The sequence below is a fragment of the Alligator mississippiensis genome, chromosome 3 (assembly GCF_030867095.1).
Source record: "Alligator mississippiensis isolate rAllMis1 chromosome 3, rAllMis1, whole genome shotgun sequence".
NCBI classification, from domain to species: Eukaryota; Metazoa; Chordata; order Crocodylia; family Alligatoridae; genus Alligator; species Alligator mississippiensis.
Genome location: NC_081826.1, coordinates 278192041 through 278205933, shown reverse-complemented (window position 1 = coordinate 278205933; position 13893 = coordinate 278192041). Strand labels below are relative to the sequence as shown.

Below are 13893 nucleotides of genomic sequence, written 5' to 3'. Positions count from 1 at the left end.
AATGGTGTTCCTGTGTGTAGTCAACTAAGTTCTTGATGTGAAAAGTGGCTAATCCTTCCAAAAGCAGAGAGCAGCTGGGTGTCTCATTTATATGTGGATGTTTGACAAAATACTTTATATAATTGTCATTTTTAAGTCTGTAGGCAGGGGAGAGAGAATGCATTTTCAAGCAAGAAATATTGGTGTATAGTAGGCTGTAATCAGTAGAAATGTACAGTTTCTTTATAAATTCTGGCTACCTTGTCATAGTTCCACTGGCAAACCACTAAGGCCTCAACATTGATCTTGGCCTTTGTTATAACTGGAGCTGAAGATGTGAAATAATGCTATAGTTGCCATCTGTGTGGATAATGCTAATTGTATCTGTCTCCATTATAGGTCAAGGAAGTAACTGCATTGGAAATGTTCTAGGAACAAGAGTGTAGCTCTTTATATGGAGATTTGTCAGTTTTGGTGACTATTGTGCTCTTTACCGTGTAAATAGAGTAGTTTTATTAAGCATACAACTGTCCAAGTTTTAGAATTCAAATGATAGTAGTTGGTGCTGTATAAATTATTTTATCTGGGTATGTTCTCACTACCAAGTTATAACAAGGTTTTCTTGTAATCATGGTATTTGTTAGTTTTGGCAAGATGCAACTAAATGCTCAGCCTACAATTAGATGATGGAGGGGTTTAGGATAAGGATAGCACTTACTGGGAAGTTAGAAGATGCATTTCCTATGGGACATGTGCATGTACGTTTTTAAGAGGTTGTAGAGAGATTTCCAAATCGCTGAGTGAGATTTCTTATGGTACAGAAGCTTAGGAAATTAAGAGTGAATTAACAGTGGTGAAATGGAACCTCTTGGCTGTGTACCATTTCCTTGTTGGTTTCTAGCAAAGATGGCTGAATTTTAGTACTGCTACACATGCGTCCTTGCAATTCTTTAGGATGTAAATCATTTCTAGAAGTTGTGTAGCGACTTTGACTTGATAGCTGCCATAATGTTAGGTAGGGGTATTTTTGACAGAATTATCAATAGACCTGGCGAGATAGGTGGATTTTGAGTTTGTGTGCAGTTTCTCTTTACTTTCTGCCTCCATAGGGGAATGAGAAACTTGCTTAGTGGAATTCCTGCTCTATCTTGGGAGAAGGCCAATGAGAAAGTGATATGCTGTGCCAGCTGACTTCATCTTTCAAATCTGATTAGTTTTTCTGAGTGACCACCTTGTTTGCTCGTTGATCGTGTAAAATCCTAGAAATATTTTGGCCCTGCCATTCTGTTTGTGTGTTCATTTGAATGAAGGAGCTCACATGAAAAAACTACCTATGATTTAAAAAAATACAGTATCTGGAAACCTAGGTTAAGAGACCCAGAATAAAGAAACCTAAAATGAAAAGTTTTAAGACATAAGCTAAAATGTAAATTTTTCTGAAGTGGTGTAATTTAAGGTTGTATGAACTACAGGCAGAGCTTTAAAAATAGTCTAAGTAGATTTGCTTGAGAATAAGCAGAAGGGCAGAAATGTGAGACTTTTAGGGGTTTCAGTTTAAACAGTTAATTTATAACTGGGAAAACCATGTCATCATGGATGCCGGAGGCCTTTGGGGTCCAAAGCTTCTCCTTACTGCTGTGCCTTGAACTCACTTATTTCCTTTCCTGTGAAGGTAATAAGGAAACAGCTGCACTTCTCTGATTTCCTGTTGATCGATTGGTGATCACAATAAAATCCTTTGAGCCTCAAGAAAAGCAGGTGTTGATGCTGTGAGAATTCCCTGATCCCTTTTTCCTGATTATATATCAGCCTGTGGTTGGGGCTAAGGGAGCGTGTCAGGGTGGAAGCTAGGTGACACTTAAAGGGTTGATTCAGGTAAATAAGCTCTTTTAGTTCCAGATGGATTTTGGACAGATTCTTTATTCTGGCACAACATTTTTACGATGCAGTTCCGCTGAAATAAACTTAGAGATGTTTGACCTTGAAAGAAGCTAGTCATTTTCTTGAACAGCCTCTAAACCTCAGGCCTGGAGACCTCTAACAGTTCATAGAATAGCTGTCGCACATGTCAATGATACTGGGTTTATTGCCTGTATGCCTTGACTTTGAGCTTAGAGACAACTTCTAACAATGGGAGGGTTGTTCTTTCTCCATAGTAAATTGAGTTGTTACCTTCTCCACTTGGACTATCAGTAGTATACATTTTGGTGGGATATAGGCTTCTATGTGAATCAGTATCTCACACATTCATAGCAGCTCTGATGCAATGGAGGCTGATCTAAGGCTAGCCAGCCCACTTGGAACAGGATATTGAACAGTTATTGGAGCTACTACGTTTTAATAATTACTAGCCCAAACTGGAAGCTGTTCACACTTAATCTATCTAATGTTTTTCTAAGAAGATAAATAATAGTTTGCAACTGCTGAGCATTCTGCTGTGAACTGTTTTGAATCAAGGTGTTTATATTTTTTTGGATAGCTTAATCCCACTACATTATTATGTTTATGCAGCTGCTGTCTTGACTTTCTTATTAGTACTTTTATCAGAAATAAATAATATCAGATGTAATTGGGAACCTGTCAAATCTTAATGAAATCCTGTGTTAGTATTCCTGCAGTTCATTGTTATATTGGCTTAAGAAACTTATAACTAGAGACTATTTAATATATTATAATTCACTTCTATCTTTCTTCCCAGTACCCAAGAATCTAGAAAAACAGTATCAGGTTACCTGCTTGTAAATACTATAAAAAAGTTTGGGTTTAAGTGTCTTCCTGTGGCAAACTACAGGAATCATACAAATTTGATTTCCAATCAAGGGTTATTGGTTGTAAATGTGTTGGTCTAAGGACATAGGCAGGCCAGGTTCTTTGGGTAGATGTGATAAAATTTTAGTTGGTTTAATAAAAGATATCACATCTACCCAAAGAACCTGGCCTGCCTATTTCTAATTATGTTTATTTTAAGTACTTACAGGTACTACACTTGTTCCCGAGATGCTCTAATTTTTTTTTAAAGATTTATAATTACATTTTCCTATTCTGTTAACTTTTCTTATTTTACCTTTTCATTTGAAGGACCCAAATTAATGAGGAGGGAGGGGGGCAGTAAAATTGACCATTTAGAGCATGCTGTTATATACACAGTGTGCACATCTAAATGAGACATTTACTGCAGAGCGGCCTGATTAGCTCAGCAGTCAAATCTCAGCATCTACACAAGTGACCTGATTAGGCCGCAGTAAGCTAATAAACTCCACCATAGGTTAGTACTTGTAAACACAAGTGCTAATCTACAATGGCATTATTGTGCAGTGTGCAGCAATGCATGTGTAGGTGCTGACTGGGGCACGAAGCTGCTTTAGAGCAGGGGCTGCCTGCTTGTGCCCAATCAGCCCCTCTGCAGCACATTAAGCCAGGTTGGAGCAGTCTTGGGATGGCAGACCCCTTGGCCTGCTGCCAGCTGCGGCTGCTCTGACCTGGTTCAATATGCTGCGGTCCTGGGCACATGTGAAGACTTGGTGCCTGGGATCAATAAACTTCAGTGTGATATGCGCTGGAGTTGATTGCATTAATGTCATGTGTAGATGTGCTCAGCATAAGCAGACTTGAACATGAAAGATATTTGGTTTAAATGCTGAGATAAAGTAATGTCAGGTGATCTATAACTATGGTTGGTTTGAAAATAGAAATGCAATTTATGTTAATTTTTATGTCCCTTTTAAAGATGCAGGTGGTATAATATTAACATGTCTCTATTTAAAATGAGAAGGCATCTCATCTTGTGCTGTGCTTTAAAAGGTTAAAACCATAATAGACTAGAAATCACAAATAAACTTGCATTACTTCAGCCCTTTTCACTTTAATGGAGCTCAAAGGTTTTTTTTAATGATTTTCAATATAACACCTATTTCTCACATGCTCATAACCACCTGAAAAAGCCTCTTTTGGGTTGAAGCGTGTTATGATTAGTTGCAGCTTAGAAGTGTATTTTTTGTGGAAAATATGAGACACGTCTCATCAATCTAAATTAAAAGAGAAAGAGAGAGTAGGAAAAATATATTTCTTCAGCCTCTTGAGAGCTTTTATCCTTTACTGATAATTTATACATTATATGAAAATGTATAAGAATCTTGCAGTATGATGGGCCAAAACTTGCATAGTGTTCACCTCATGGCCAGGATTGGCTCTTGATCTGGGGTTCTCAGACTGAGGCACCTTAAAAGGGCTTTGTTTTCAGAGGGCAAGTTCTCAGTAAGGGGAGCAGTTCATATATTAAACTTTTAAATGTAGCAGAAGTTGGGGGGGAGGGGCTGTACTAGGGAATAATCACTCCTGTATGTATTTTAAAAATGTCTGCTAAGATTTTAAGAATGTGATGAAACCCAGTCCCTTTTATATCACACTTCACTTTCCCTGCCTGGATTGATAAGCGTAGATGGTTCCTATGAAGAAATCCCTTCCCTTCTCTCTCTGACCCTCACTTGGGTCAGCCCAGGTGACCCTTCTCCCTCTCTGCTCATTGTGGTTCAGGCTAGTCAATCAGGTGACTGGGCCAGATAAAATTTCTAGGGGGAGGGGAGTGCTCTCTTTCTTCCGCATGGGCATCTTGAAAGCTACAAGCAAGTACTCCAGGCAGCAGCATGGTAATTTCTGTAAGCAGAAACCTGCCAGGAGTTAGGAATGAAGTCGCATGTTAAAAGGGTCACTGTACCCAGACTCTGTAAAGACTCAAGTTGCTTCTGTTTGCTCAAAGTGTATTCTGACTTCCACGTTCAACCTCCCCGCCCCCTTCCTGATCAATAAAGGTGTTGGGTTACAACCTGCATTGTTGCACTGTTGAGAAGGAGGCCTTCTGTCCCCTGCCTGGCCAGCAAAGTTTTTGTTTGTTTGTTTGTTTGTTTGTTTTGTTTGTTTTTTTCCCCCCTCAGTTTTTCTTGATGCTATCTAGGGATGCTTTGGGCTGAAAAAAGCACCCAGAAATATTGCTGTGGGCAAAGCACCCCCCAGGTTCACAGGGTCTGTGCCTGCCAGAGACCAGTGCCTGGGTGGTGGTAGCATTACCCCACATTCGCGGGGGTTCTTCAGGAAGCGGGACGTCTGGCTGTAGGCTCCTCAAGGGAGACTCTCAAAGTGAGGTTTTGGGCTTGGCACAGTGAGGTGGGTGGCTTGGCGTAGTAGCACCCTATGGCAGGGACAATAAGATTGCTGAGCTGCGGCGACACGGTGGCAACGGCAAGAACCCTGCACTGCAAGACACCAGAGACGCTGCTGCATCCCAAACTGCAGCCGGCAGGGGAGAGGGTGCCTGAGAAAAAGAAAAAACTGCCACCGGTGTGGACAAACTTCGTAAGTGTGTGCTGATGCCAGTTTGCCAGTGGGGGCAGCAAGATGAAGCCAGGAACCCTGTGAGACTGCCCAAAAGGGGAACTGGAAGTGGGTTCCTGGCAGCCAAGAGAAGGCTGCAGTCAAACTACAAGCCCCAGGAGGGGCAATTGTTGGCAGCCTCCAACCAAGGAGCTTCCCATACAAGCTGACTCGGAGCAGTCAGGTGGCTTACCTGGAAGGGAGATGGGGAAGTCCGGCTTCGGAGACTGGAGCTGAGGCGGCAACAGCATTAGATCTGCAGGACAAGAAGAGAGGGACGACCTGTAAAGAACCATGAGTGAGGAACAGGAGATGGCTGATGGCCCTCTTGCCCCCTTCTGGGGTGTAATAGTTTATTTGGACTCAGTCAAAAAGGGGCCAAGTATACACTGGAACTTGGTCCTGGCGAACCAAGCCAAGAGTGGGACTGAACTACACCAAGGTAAAATTGCTTCCATGCAACATCAGAGTGACAACAGTTTGGTGCTAGGCGGGGTGTAGGGGAGGCAGAGCCCCAATTTTCTCACGCTAAGTCGGACCTGATAAGATACCACTGCTCCGGGGACTAGCACCATTCTCCTAAGATTGAAGTTCCAACAAAGATGTAGCAGGCGAGAACCATCGGTGGTCTTGGTAACTGTTGCCAGGGGCCAAACTGTCGGTCTGCAAAGCTACAGTTAGCTCTAGGTGATTAGAAAAACCTAAGCGGGGAGCTCAAGACAAGCATGGCAAGTTACGTGTCCCCTACTGTGCCGCCACAGTTCCTACTGCAGTAGTTTTATAGTATAAGGACACAATGAAGGTCTCTGCTTGCTATTGAGAATGGTCGTATTTTATGACTCTATTACAACACAGTTGCTTCCTGTTATGATTAAAATGCTCTTCTTGCAAGGTAGCAGGGCAACTAAATGTGTTGAATTGTGTCCCTGAAACATGGCACAGCCTTGGAATTCTACAAGGCTGTATCCTAACATGGGAAGGTTTTCAGAGTGGTGTCCAGTTTTTGTCTTGCTTTGAGCCACTCTGGTATTGTTGCAGTAGTTTACAGCAACAGTGCTCAGTGTGCGGGCCGGGTGCAGTCCGAGGCCCTTTTTTCGCGCAGCGGGCTGTGGCCAGCAGCCCGGACACGCCGAGTTGGGGAAGACAGGCGGCACGCTAGAATTAGGCACGGATGCTTAGTGGTTGATTTAAGATTATTTTACTTGCACCGAAGATGGTTGCGGTACAGGCAGGAAAACTTGCTTGAGTTGCGCTTACAAAACAGAACAAGAAACTCGAACCTGCAGAATGTAAGGGTACGTCGCAATGGGGTTTCGACGACGGGAGATGAACAAAAACCTCAGGAGTACGTCGCAATGGGGTTTCGGCGACGGGAAGAAAAAACTGCAGGACTCGAACCCCGGGTAGAGCTCTGGATTCACTCACACGAAGTTTGCTAGTCTCCGTGGAACTTTGCGTGCAGGGAAGGGTTCGTTGAGGGATCAGGCGGCGACGGGGAGAGGCGAGAGGTTGATCAGACCCCTATAGCCTTCTTGAAATACACGCTGGGTCCATAGGCTCCGCAGCGCTTGGAGATCTTCACGAGACGTGAAGTTCTCCTCCTCCTGATGGTTGTGGAGTCCTCCAACTTGGGCGGAAACCACTCAAGCCTCTTATACAGTTAGTAAGCCAATCGCTAGGCACCACGTAGGAATAATTTAGAACTGACCAATAGCGGGGCACGAATCTGAATACAAATGGCGGGAACTCCTTGCAACGTGCATCTCCTTTCTGCAGCTAAGAAATGCACCCTGCAAAGAAAGCTACAAGTGGCGGGAAATAATTCAGCAGTGCCGAAGCACACACAAACAAAAATCACACCCTTGGGTTGTGACACTCAGAAGCTCAGAAACTGAAGAAAACTCTCTCTCTCAGATTTAGAAGCTCAATTTAAGTAGCCTATGATTAACTCAGAGTTTGCTTAGAATAGAAGCTAATGTTTCTTGGAAAAAAGTGCAATGGGATTTTAATTGCTGTAAGAAGTGAGGAGTTTTTAGATTTATGCTAGAAGATGGCATCTCTCAGTGGCCAGTGCACCTGACCTGCCCATTTTAGACTCTTTAAATAAAAACAAAGAGAAAGATATGAAGTAAAAGTTTTGAAGAATGAGCTAGAGGGGTCACTAGTGCACAAAATGTTCTTTATGCTTATACAGGTTGTGGGAGAGGATGCAGTTGAAGTCTTGAGCTCCCTCCCCTACCCCACAGGGCACCTCTCTTTATGGAGTGCCTGGGGCTTGCATGGCACACTCGGCAGCAGCCATGGATAGGCCATCCTTGTTGTAGGATAATAGATATTTGTCACTGTTAGAAGTGCAGCATCAGTCTTATTCAAGTAGTAGTTGGACCCAGGAGGCCAAATTCTTTGATCTTTCCTTGGTAGTTTAGTGCTTTCTCTCTTTAGCATGTTTCTTGCATATCAGAGCCTCCTTTGTCACTTGGAGTTTCATGTATGTGTTGTCAGAAATACGTTATAAAAGTAGAGATTGAGTACAACTGGCAGCATAAAATAATACTTTGCGATCTGAGGGTGTTGACAGCTGTTTCACAAGGGGAGGTGCTGATCAGGAGCAAGCACATGTAGCAAAACTGTTCCAAACTTAACCCTGTATCACTCCTGAATGTAGAATGTACACTCCTGTAGAATGTAACACCTGCTGCAGCCTTTGGAGCAAGAGCCCCCATCCCTTTTGAAATGGATGTAAACGTATGTGTGTCCATACCCTAAAAATACAGGTGTTGGGATCTACCTCCTTTCCATGTTTTTCTGTCACCTTCCTTGACAACTTTGTCATGTTAACCTGGCCTTTGGTATGGCCTTAGCAGACCTCTTGCCCAGAGCCTATCAGTAGTGCTTCTGCCCTTGGAAAGGGAGCTCCTGAAGAATGATGGAAAGCCTTCTCTCCAATACCTTGCCTTCCATGACACACACAGCGAACAAGCTCTGCTCTTTGAATGAAGGAGAACAATTATCAATTAAGTCTTCCAGCAACTTTGTTTAGGAACTTATAGTAACTCATAATTACAAATATCAGAAGATGCCCATGTCTTGCAATGATACATGAACAGCTGATCCTGAAATTAGCTTTCTGTAGGACAAAAAGAAAGTATATGGTCTTGGGGCATAGAGGGAGCAGAGCAGACTTAGTACCTGAGATGCTGGTATGTGAACAAAGTATATTATTTATGTGGAGTCTGCTGAATTTGGGGAAGTTACTGCTTTTAAAATGAGGTGTTTATTAACAGTCACCAACACACTTTTTCAGCGTGCCATGTGCAAGAAAATATAATTGAAGTGTTGGACCATGAAATATGTAATATGTAAACCATTCATCAACATGGTTCAACAGTTCCACTATGACATGATGGCACACATCCTTGCAAATGGTGAAGCTCTGACCCCTTTCCAATCGCAAATGGCATCAATCAGGGCTGTGTGCTTGCACTTACCCTCTTCAGCATATTCTCTGCCATGCTGTCGGATGCCTTCCAAAACTATGACATTGGTATGGGGATCAGGTACTGTTTTGACCGAGACATCTTCAGCCTGCAGAGGCTCTGAGCAAGCTCCCAAGTCCAGACAGCCATGCTTCATGACTTCCTCTTTGCTGACAACTGTGCGTTATGCGCAGGCTCACAGGCTGACATGCAACCGTCTACAGACCTACTCTTGTCAGCCTGTGACAACTTCGGACTTGCTATCAACACAAAGAACAAAGTGCGGTTCCAACCTACTTCTGGCACAACATCCTGGGAACCACATGTCTCAGTTTAAAGGCCAACAAGTGTTGATGGTCGACAAGCTTGTCTGTCCTAGGTAGCACGTTTTCCTGTGCTGTCCACACTAACGACAAAGTCAACGTGAGACTAATGAAAGCCAGCGTGGCCATTGGCAGATGCTGTAAGTCAGTCTAGGACCACAGAGGCATCAGAATGTTGATGAAACTGAAGGTCTACAAAGCCATCATTCTCCCGACCCTCCTTGATGTCTGTGAAATCTAGACAATCTACCAGCATCATGCCAAGAAACTATACCACTTCCACCTGTGCTGCCTGTGAAAAATACTAAAAATCGAGTGGCAGGACAAGATCCTGGACACCAGGATGCTTGGAAGATCAACTCTCCTCAGTATTCACTCTACTGAAACTGGTGCAAGTAAGATGGGCTGGCCACCTTTCAAGAATGTCAGACGCTTGCCTGCCAAAGAAAATCTACGACAAACTGTCAAATGAAGTACACTTTCATGGCACACCAAAAAAGCAGTACAAGGACACCCTAAAGGTGTCCCTAAAGAGTTTTGGCATTGACCTGGGGTTGTGGGAACAAATTGCTCGCAACCGTCCATCCTGGAAGTCTTCAATCCAGAATGGAGCACTGGCCTTTGAACAGCACTGCATGGCAGAAGCAATGAAGAAATGTGTGGCCAGGAAAACAAAAACCTCTGGTACCCAGTCCTCATCACTTTCCTGCCTCTGCTCTAGCAGATTGTTCAAGGCAAAGATCGGGCTTATAAGCCATCTACATACCCACATGACCTAGCCCCCTCCCCCCTCCCTTTCTCTCTTTGTCTCTTTTTTTCCCTTTTTTTCTCCTTTCTCTTCTCTCCCTCCCTTTTTTTGTTTCCACTTCATTTCTGTCTTCTTCCCCTTCCCCGCCTCGCCCCACAGCTGGATGCGATTGTCTTTGCCTGCGAAGAACAACACCACACGCAGGTTTCCTTGGACTGGTGTTTGCCTGTTAGCTTTCATTAAATCTGCCTATAATCTGAACAGCGGTAATGAGGTGTGTATGTAGGTGTGTAGAGTTCTTGTTCTGAATGAGCAAAAAATAAAATGAACGATAACAGGCATTTGTAATATTTATAATTATGATTACAGTAATACCTTGGTTAACAAAGCCTCTGGGAGCAAAGCTCCTTTATAACAGTCTGCCAGCAGTGAGCTTCCTGCAGGCTGGCAGAGTTCCAGTCTGCAAGGAGCTGGGAGGAAGCAGAAGGAAGGTGGTGAGACAGGGTGCCACGTGCATGTACAGTGCCGCAGGGAACTCATGGAGCGAGCGGCAGTGAAGAAGTTTTCCTCACGGCTCCTCTGCTCCCTGCAGCGTTGGCAGCTATTCGCTGCAGGGAGTGGAGGAAACCGCACAGGGATCTTCTCACTGCCACTTGCCCTGGTGAAGCGCCTGTTGTGTGCGGGGCTGCAGTGAGGGCAGTGATGCAGGGCTGTGCCCTTCAAAGTGGCAGCAGGCACAGGGGATGTGTCTCCAGGGCAGTGTGGGAGGCAACTTGCAGCAGTGAGATACTTGTGTGGTTCCACTGTCCCCAGCCATGCTGGGTTGTGTCCACTGGGTGGTGGAGGCCCGCAGGGGAGGGAAGCAGGGCAGGAGCTTGCAGCCTGTGCCTGCCTCCCCATACAGATCTGAGGGGCGCAGGTCTCCCCTGCAGCTTGGGAGGGTGTGTGGTGCCAGGGAGCTGCCCTGCCAGAGCCCACAGCAGGAGGCTGTGGACCCAGCTCTGTAGCCTGCCCCCTCAGGCAGGTCTGGAGTTGAGGGGCATCAGCAAGGCTGTCACGGGGAGTGAGAGGCATGAGCAGGGCCAGGGAGGCTGTGGGAGGCCTTTAATTGAGTATTTAATTGTTTTTCTTGCTGTACCCCCACCTTCTCTGAAGTTATGGAATGCATCCCTGTACCTCTTGTGTTATTTCTACCTGTGATAACAAAGTTTCTGATAACAAAGTGATGTCATAGAATGCACCTACTTCGTTTCATAGATTCATAGAAGTTAGGGTCGGAAGGGACCTCAATAGATCATTGAGTCCGACCCCCTGCATAAGCAGGAAAGAGTGCTGGGTCTAGATGACCCCAGCTAGATACTCATCTAACCTCCTCTTGAAGACCCCCAGGGTAGGAGAGAGCACCACCTCCCTTGGGAGCCCGTTCCAGTCCTTGGCCACTCGAACTGTGAAGAAGTTCTTCCTAATGTCCAATCTAAATCTGCTCTCTGCTAGCTTGTGGCCATTGTTTCTTGTAACCCCTGGGGGCGCCTTGGTGAATAAATACTCACCAATTCCCTTCTGTGCCCCCGTGATGAACTTATAGGCAGCCACAAGGTCTCCTCTCAACCTTCTCTTGCGGAGGCTGAAAAGGTCCAGTTTCTCTAGTCTCTCCTCATAAGTCTTGGTCTGCAGGCCCTTGACCATACGAGTTGCCCTTCTCTGGACCCTCTCCAGGTTATCCGCATCCTTCTTGAAGTGCGGCGCCCAGAATTGCACGCAGTACTCCAACTGCGGTCTGACCAGCGCCCGATAGAGGGGAAGTATCACCTCCTTGGACCTATTCGTCATGCATCTGCTGATGCACGATAAAGTGCCATTGGCTTTTCTGATGGCTTCGTCACACTGCCGACTCATGTTCATCTTGGAGTCCACTAGGACTCCAAGATCCCTTTCCACCTCTGTGCCACCCAGCAGGTCATTCCCTAGGCTGTAGGTGTGCTGGACATTTTTCCTCCCTAGGTGCAGCACTTTGCATTTCTCCTTGTTGAACTGCATCCTGTTGTTTTCTGCCCACTTGTCCAACCTATCCAGGTCCGCCTGCAACTGTTCCCTGCCCTCCGGTGTGTCCACTTCTCCCCATAGCTTTGTGTCATCTGCAAACTTGGACAGAGTACATTTGACTCCCTCGTCCAAGTCACTGATGAAGACATTAAAGAGTATCAGTCCAAGGACCGAGCCCTGCGGGACCCCACTGCCCACACCTTCCAGGTCGAGACCGACCCATCCACCACGACTCTTTGGGTGCAACCCTCTAGCCAATTCGCCACCCACTGGACTGTGTAGTCATCCACATCACAGCCTCTTAACTTGTTCACTAGTATGGGGTGGGATACCGTATCAAAGGCCTTCCTGAAGTCTAAGTATACGACATCCACCCCTCCTCCTGTGTCCAGGCGTTTCGTAACCTGGTCATAGAAAGAGACTAGATTGGTCAGGCACGATCTGCCCGCCACAAACCCTCGTTAACCGAGGTATTACTGTATTTAATAATTAGATGTTACAGTTGAAAGAAGCATACGTAATATGTAGTGGAATTCTGTTTTCAAAACAAATATTTACAGGATTTTTTATTAACTAGTGAATTACATTTAAACTGATAGATCTGCAGCCTGTTTCAGCTTCATCCTTGGAGAGCAGTTTTATTGACTGTCTGGAATGTCTGCTGTTGGTTTTAAAAGGTTTTTTAAATATTTTTTTTTATGAATCTGAGACTATTCCATGTAGTCTTTTTTTATATGTACTACAGTGGCATCTCTTTTTTGCAGGTGGGCACTTAAAGGTGTATGGGGACTAAACACAGCTGTTGCGGACACTGTCCAGATCACAACATAATTATAGAAAGTTCCTTTCCATTATTTCTCAGTTTTCTGTCCTGAATTTTGGTGTGTAATGTCTTCCATTTCAGATATTTAGGATGACTATTTGAATAGTACTTTATAACACTGTCTTTTCTAGAGTTTGTAAATATTACAACACAGCATACCTGCTAAATGGTAACATTAAAAAAAAAGATAATAGTTACTTTACTTCATAAATCATGAAAATTGTTTTTTTTCCCCCCAAAGGAACAGTAGAAGCATAAAATTATGAACTGTTGTTAAAAATAGTTAAAAAGAAGCAGACCCTCCAACTTCTATGTCCTTTGAAATGTGTAGTTTCACTTGAATCACTGTGGATACATTTGGTGCCATGTAATAATGTCTCCTCTTGTTTTGTTAGGTGTATTTTGCTTCATTCATTTTGAGAATATGTTGAATATTTCATATTCTTGATTTGTTGCAGAAAGACTCTGACTTACGTTTCAATGTACCACCCATTTAACAAGACTGGTCAATACTAATACTTTAACCCATTTTCACCTATTTATGTGGAACCCTAATATAATTAAAGTACATGTTTTTGGGTTGGGCAGGTTATTTTGTAAAACAGAAAGTGTACTTTGGTCTTTCAGAAAACGTATAAGTAAAGATGACACAAACTTCTCATACACTGAAAAGGTCAGGGTTTTTTGGGGGGGTGTTATTTCTATTGTTGTTTTAAGTTTTTTTGGCCCTTATTCAGGCCAACAGATTTACAAGATTAAGAACTTAAAGCATAGCTTCCATATTGCAAGCTTAGTAGCTCCTTGCTATTTACTCTTGATTGCTTGACAGTGGTAGCTTATAAAAAATGTTTTAGCCTCTGAGTGGTTGTACTGACTTCAGTTAGACTACACACATACTTAAATTTAATACGCTATAGGCTTTGCAGGTTCAGTGTGACAGGAAATGAAAAGGTAACATTATAATAGAAGGCCTCAGTATGAAGAAAATGTTTTGTTGTGACTTCCTGGTTTAGTGAATTAAAACCTGGAAGCTGCATTCAGTTCAAAATGTTGGTTTATAGTAAGGAATGCTAGGTATTCAGTTGGTACGCCTGAGCACTCGCATCCTCTGGCAGTGTCGGATCATATTTACTG

General features: G+C 44.0%; 1 protein-coding gene across 1 annotated transcript in view; it reads left to right on the top strand.

Annotated features, from left to right (window-relative positions):
- Positions 1–13893, top strand: part of WDR70 (WD repeat domain 70) — a 255372-nt gene that overhangs the window by 10087 nt on the left and 231392 nt on the right. The gene's annotated exons all lie outside the window — the stretch shown is intronic.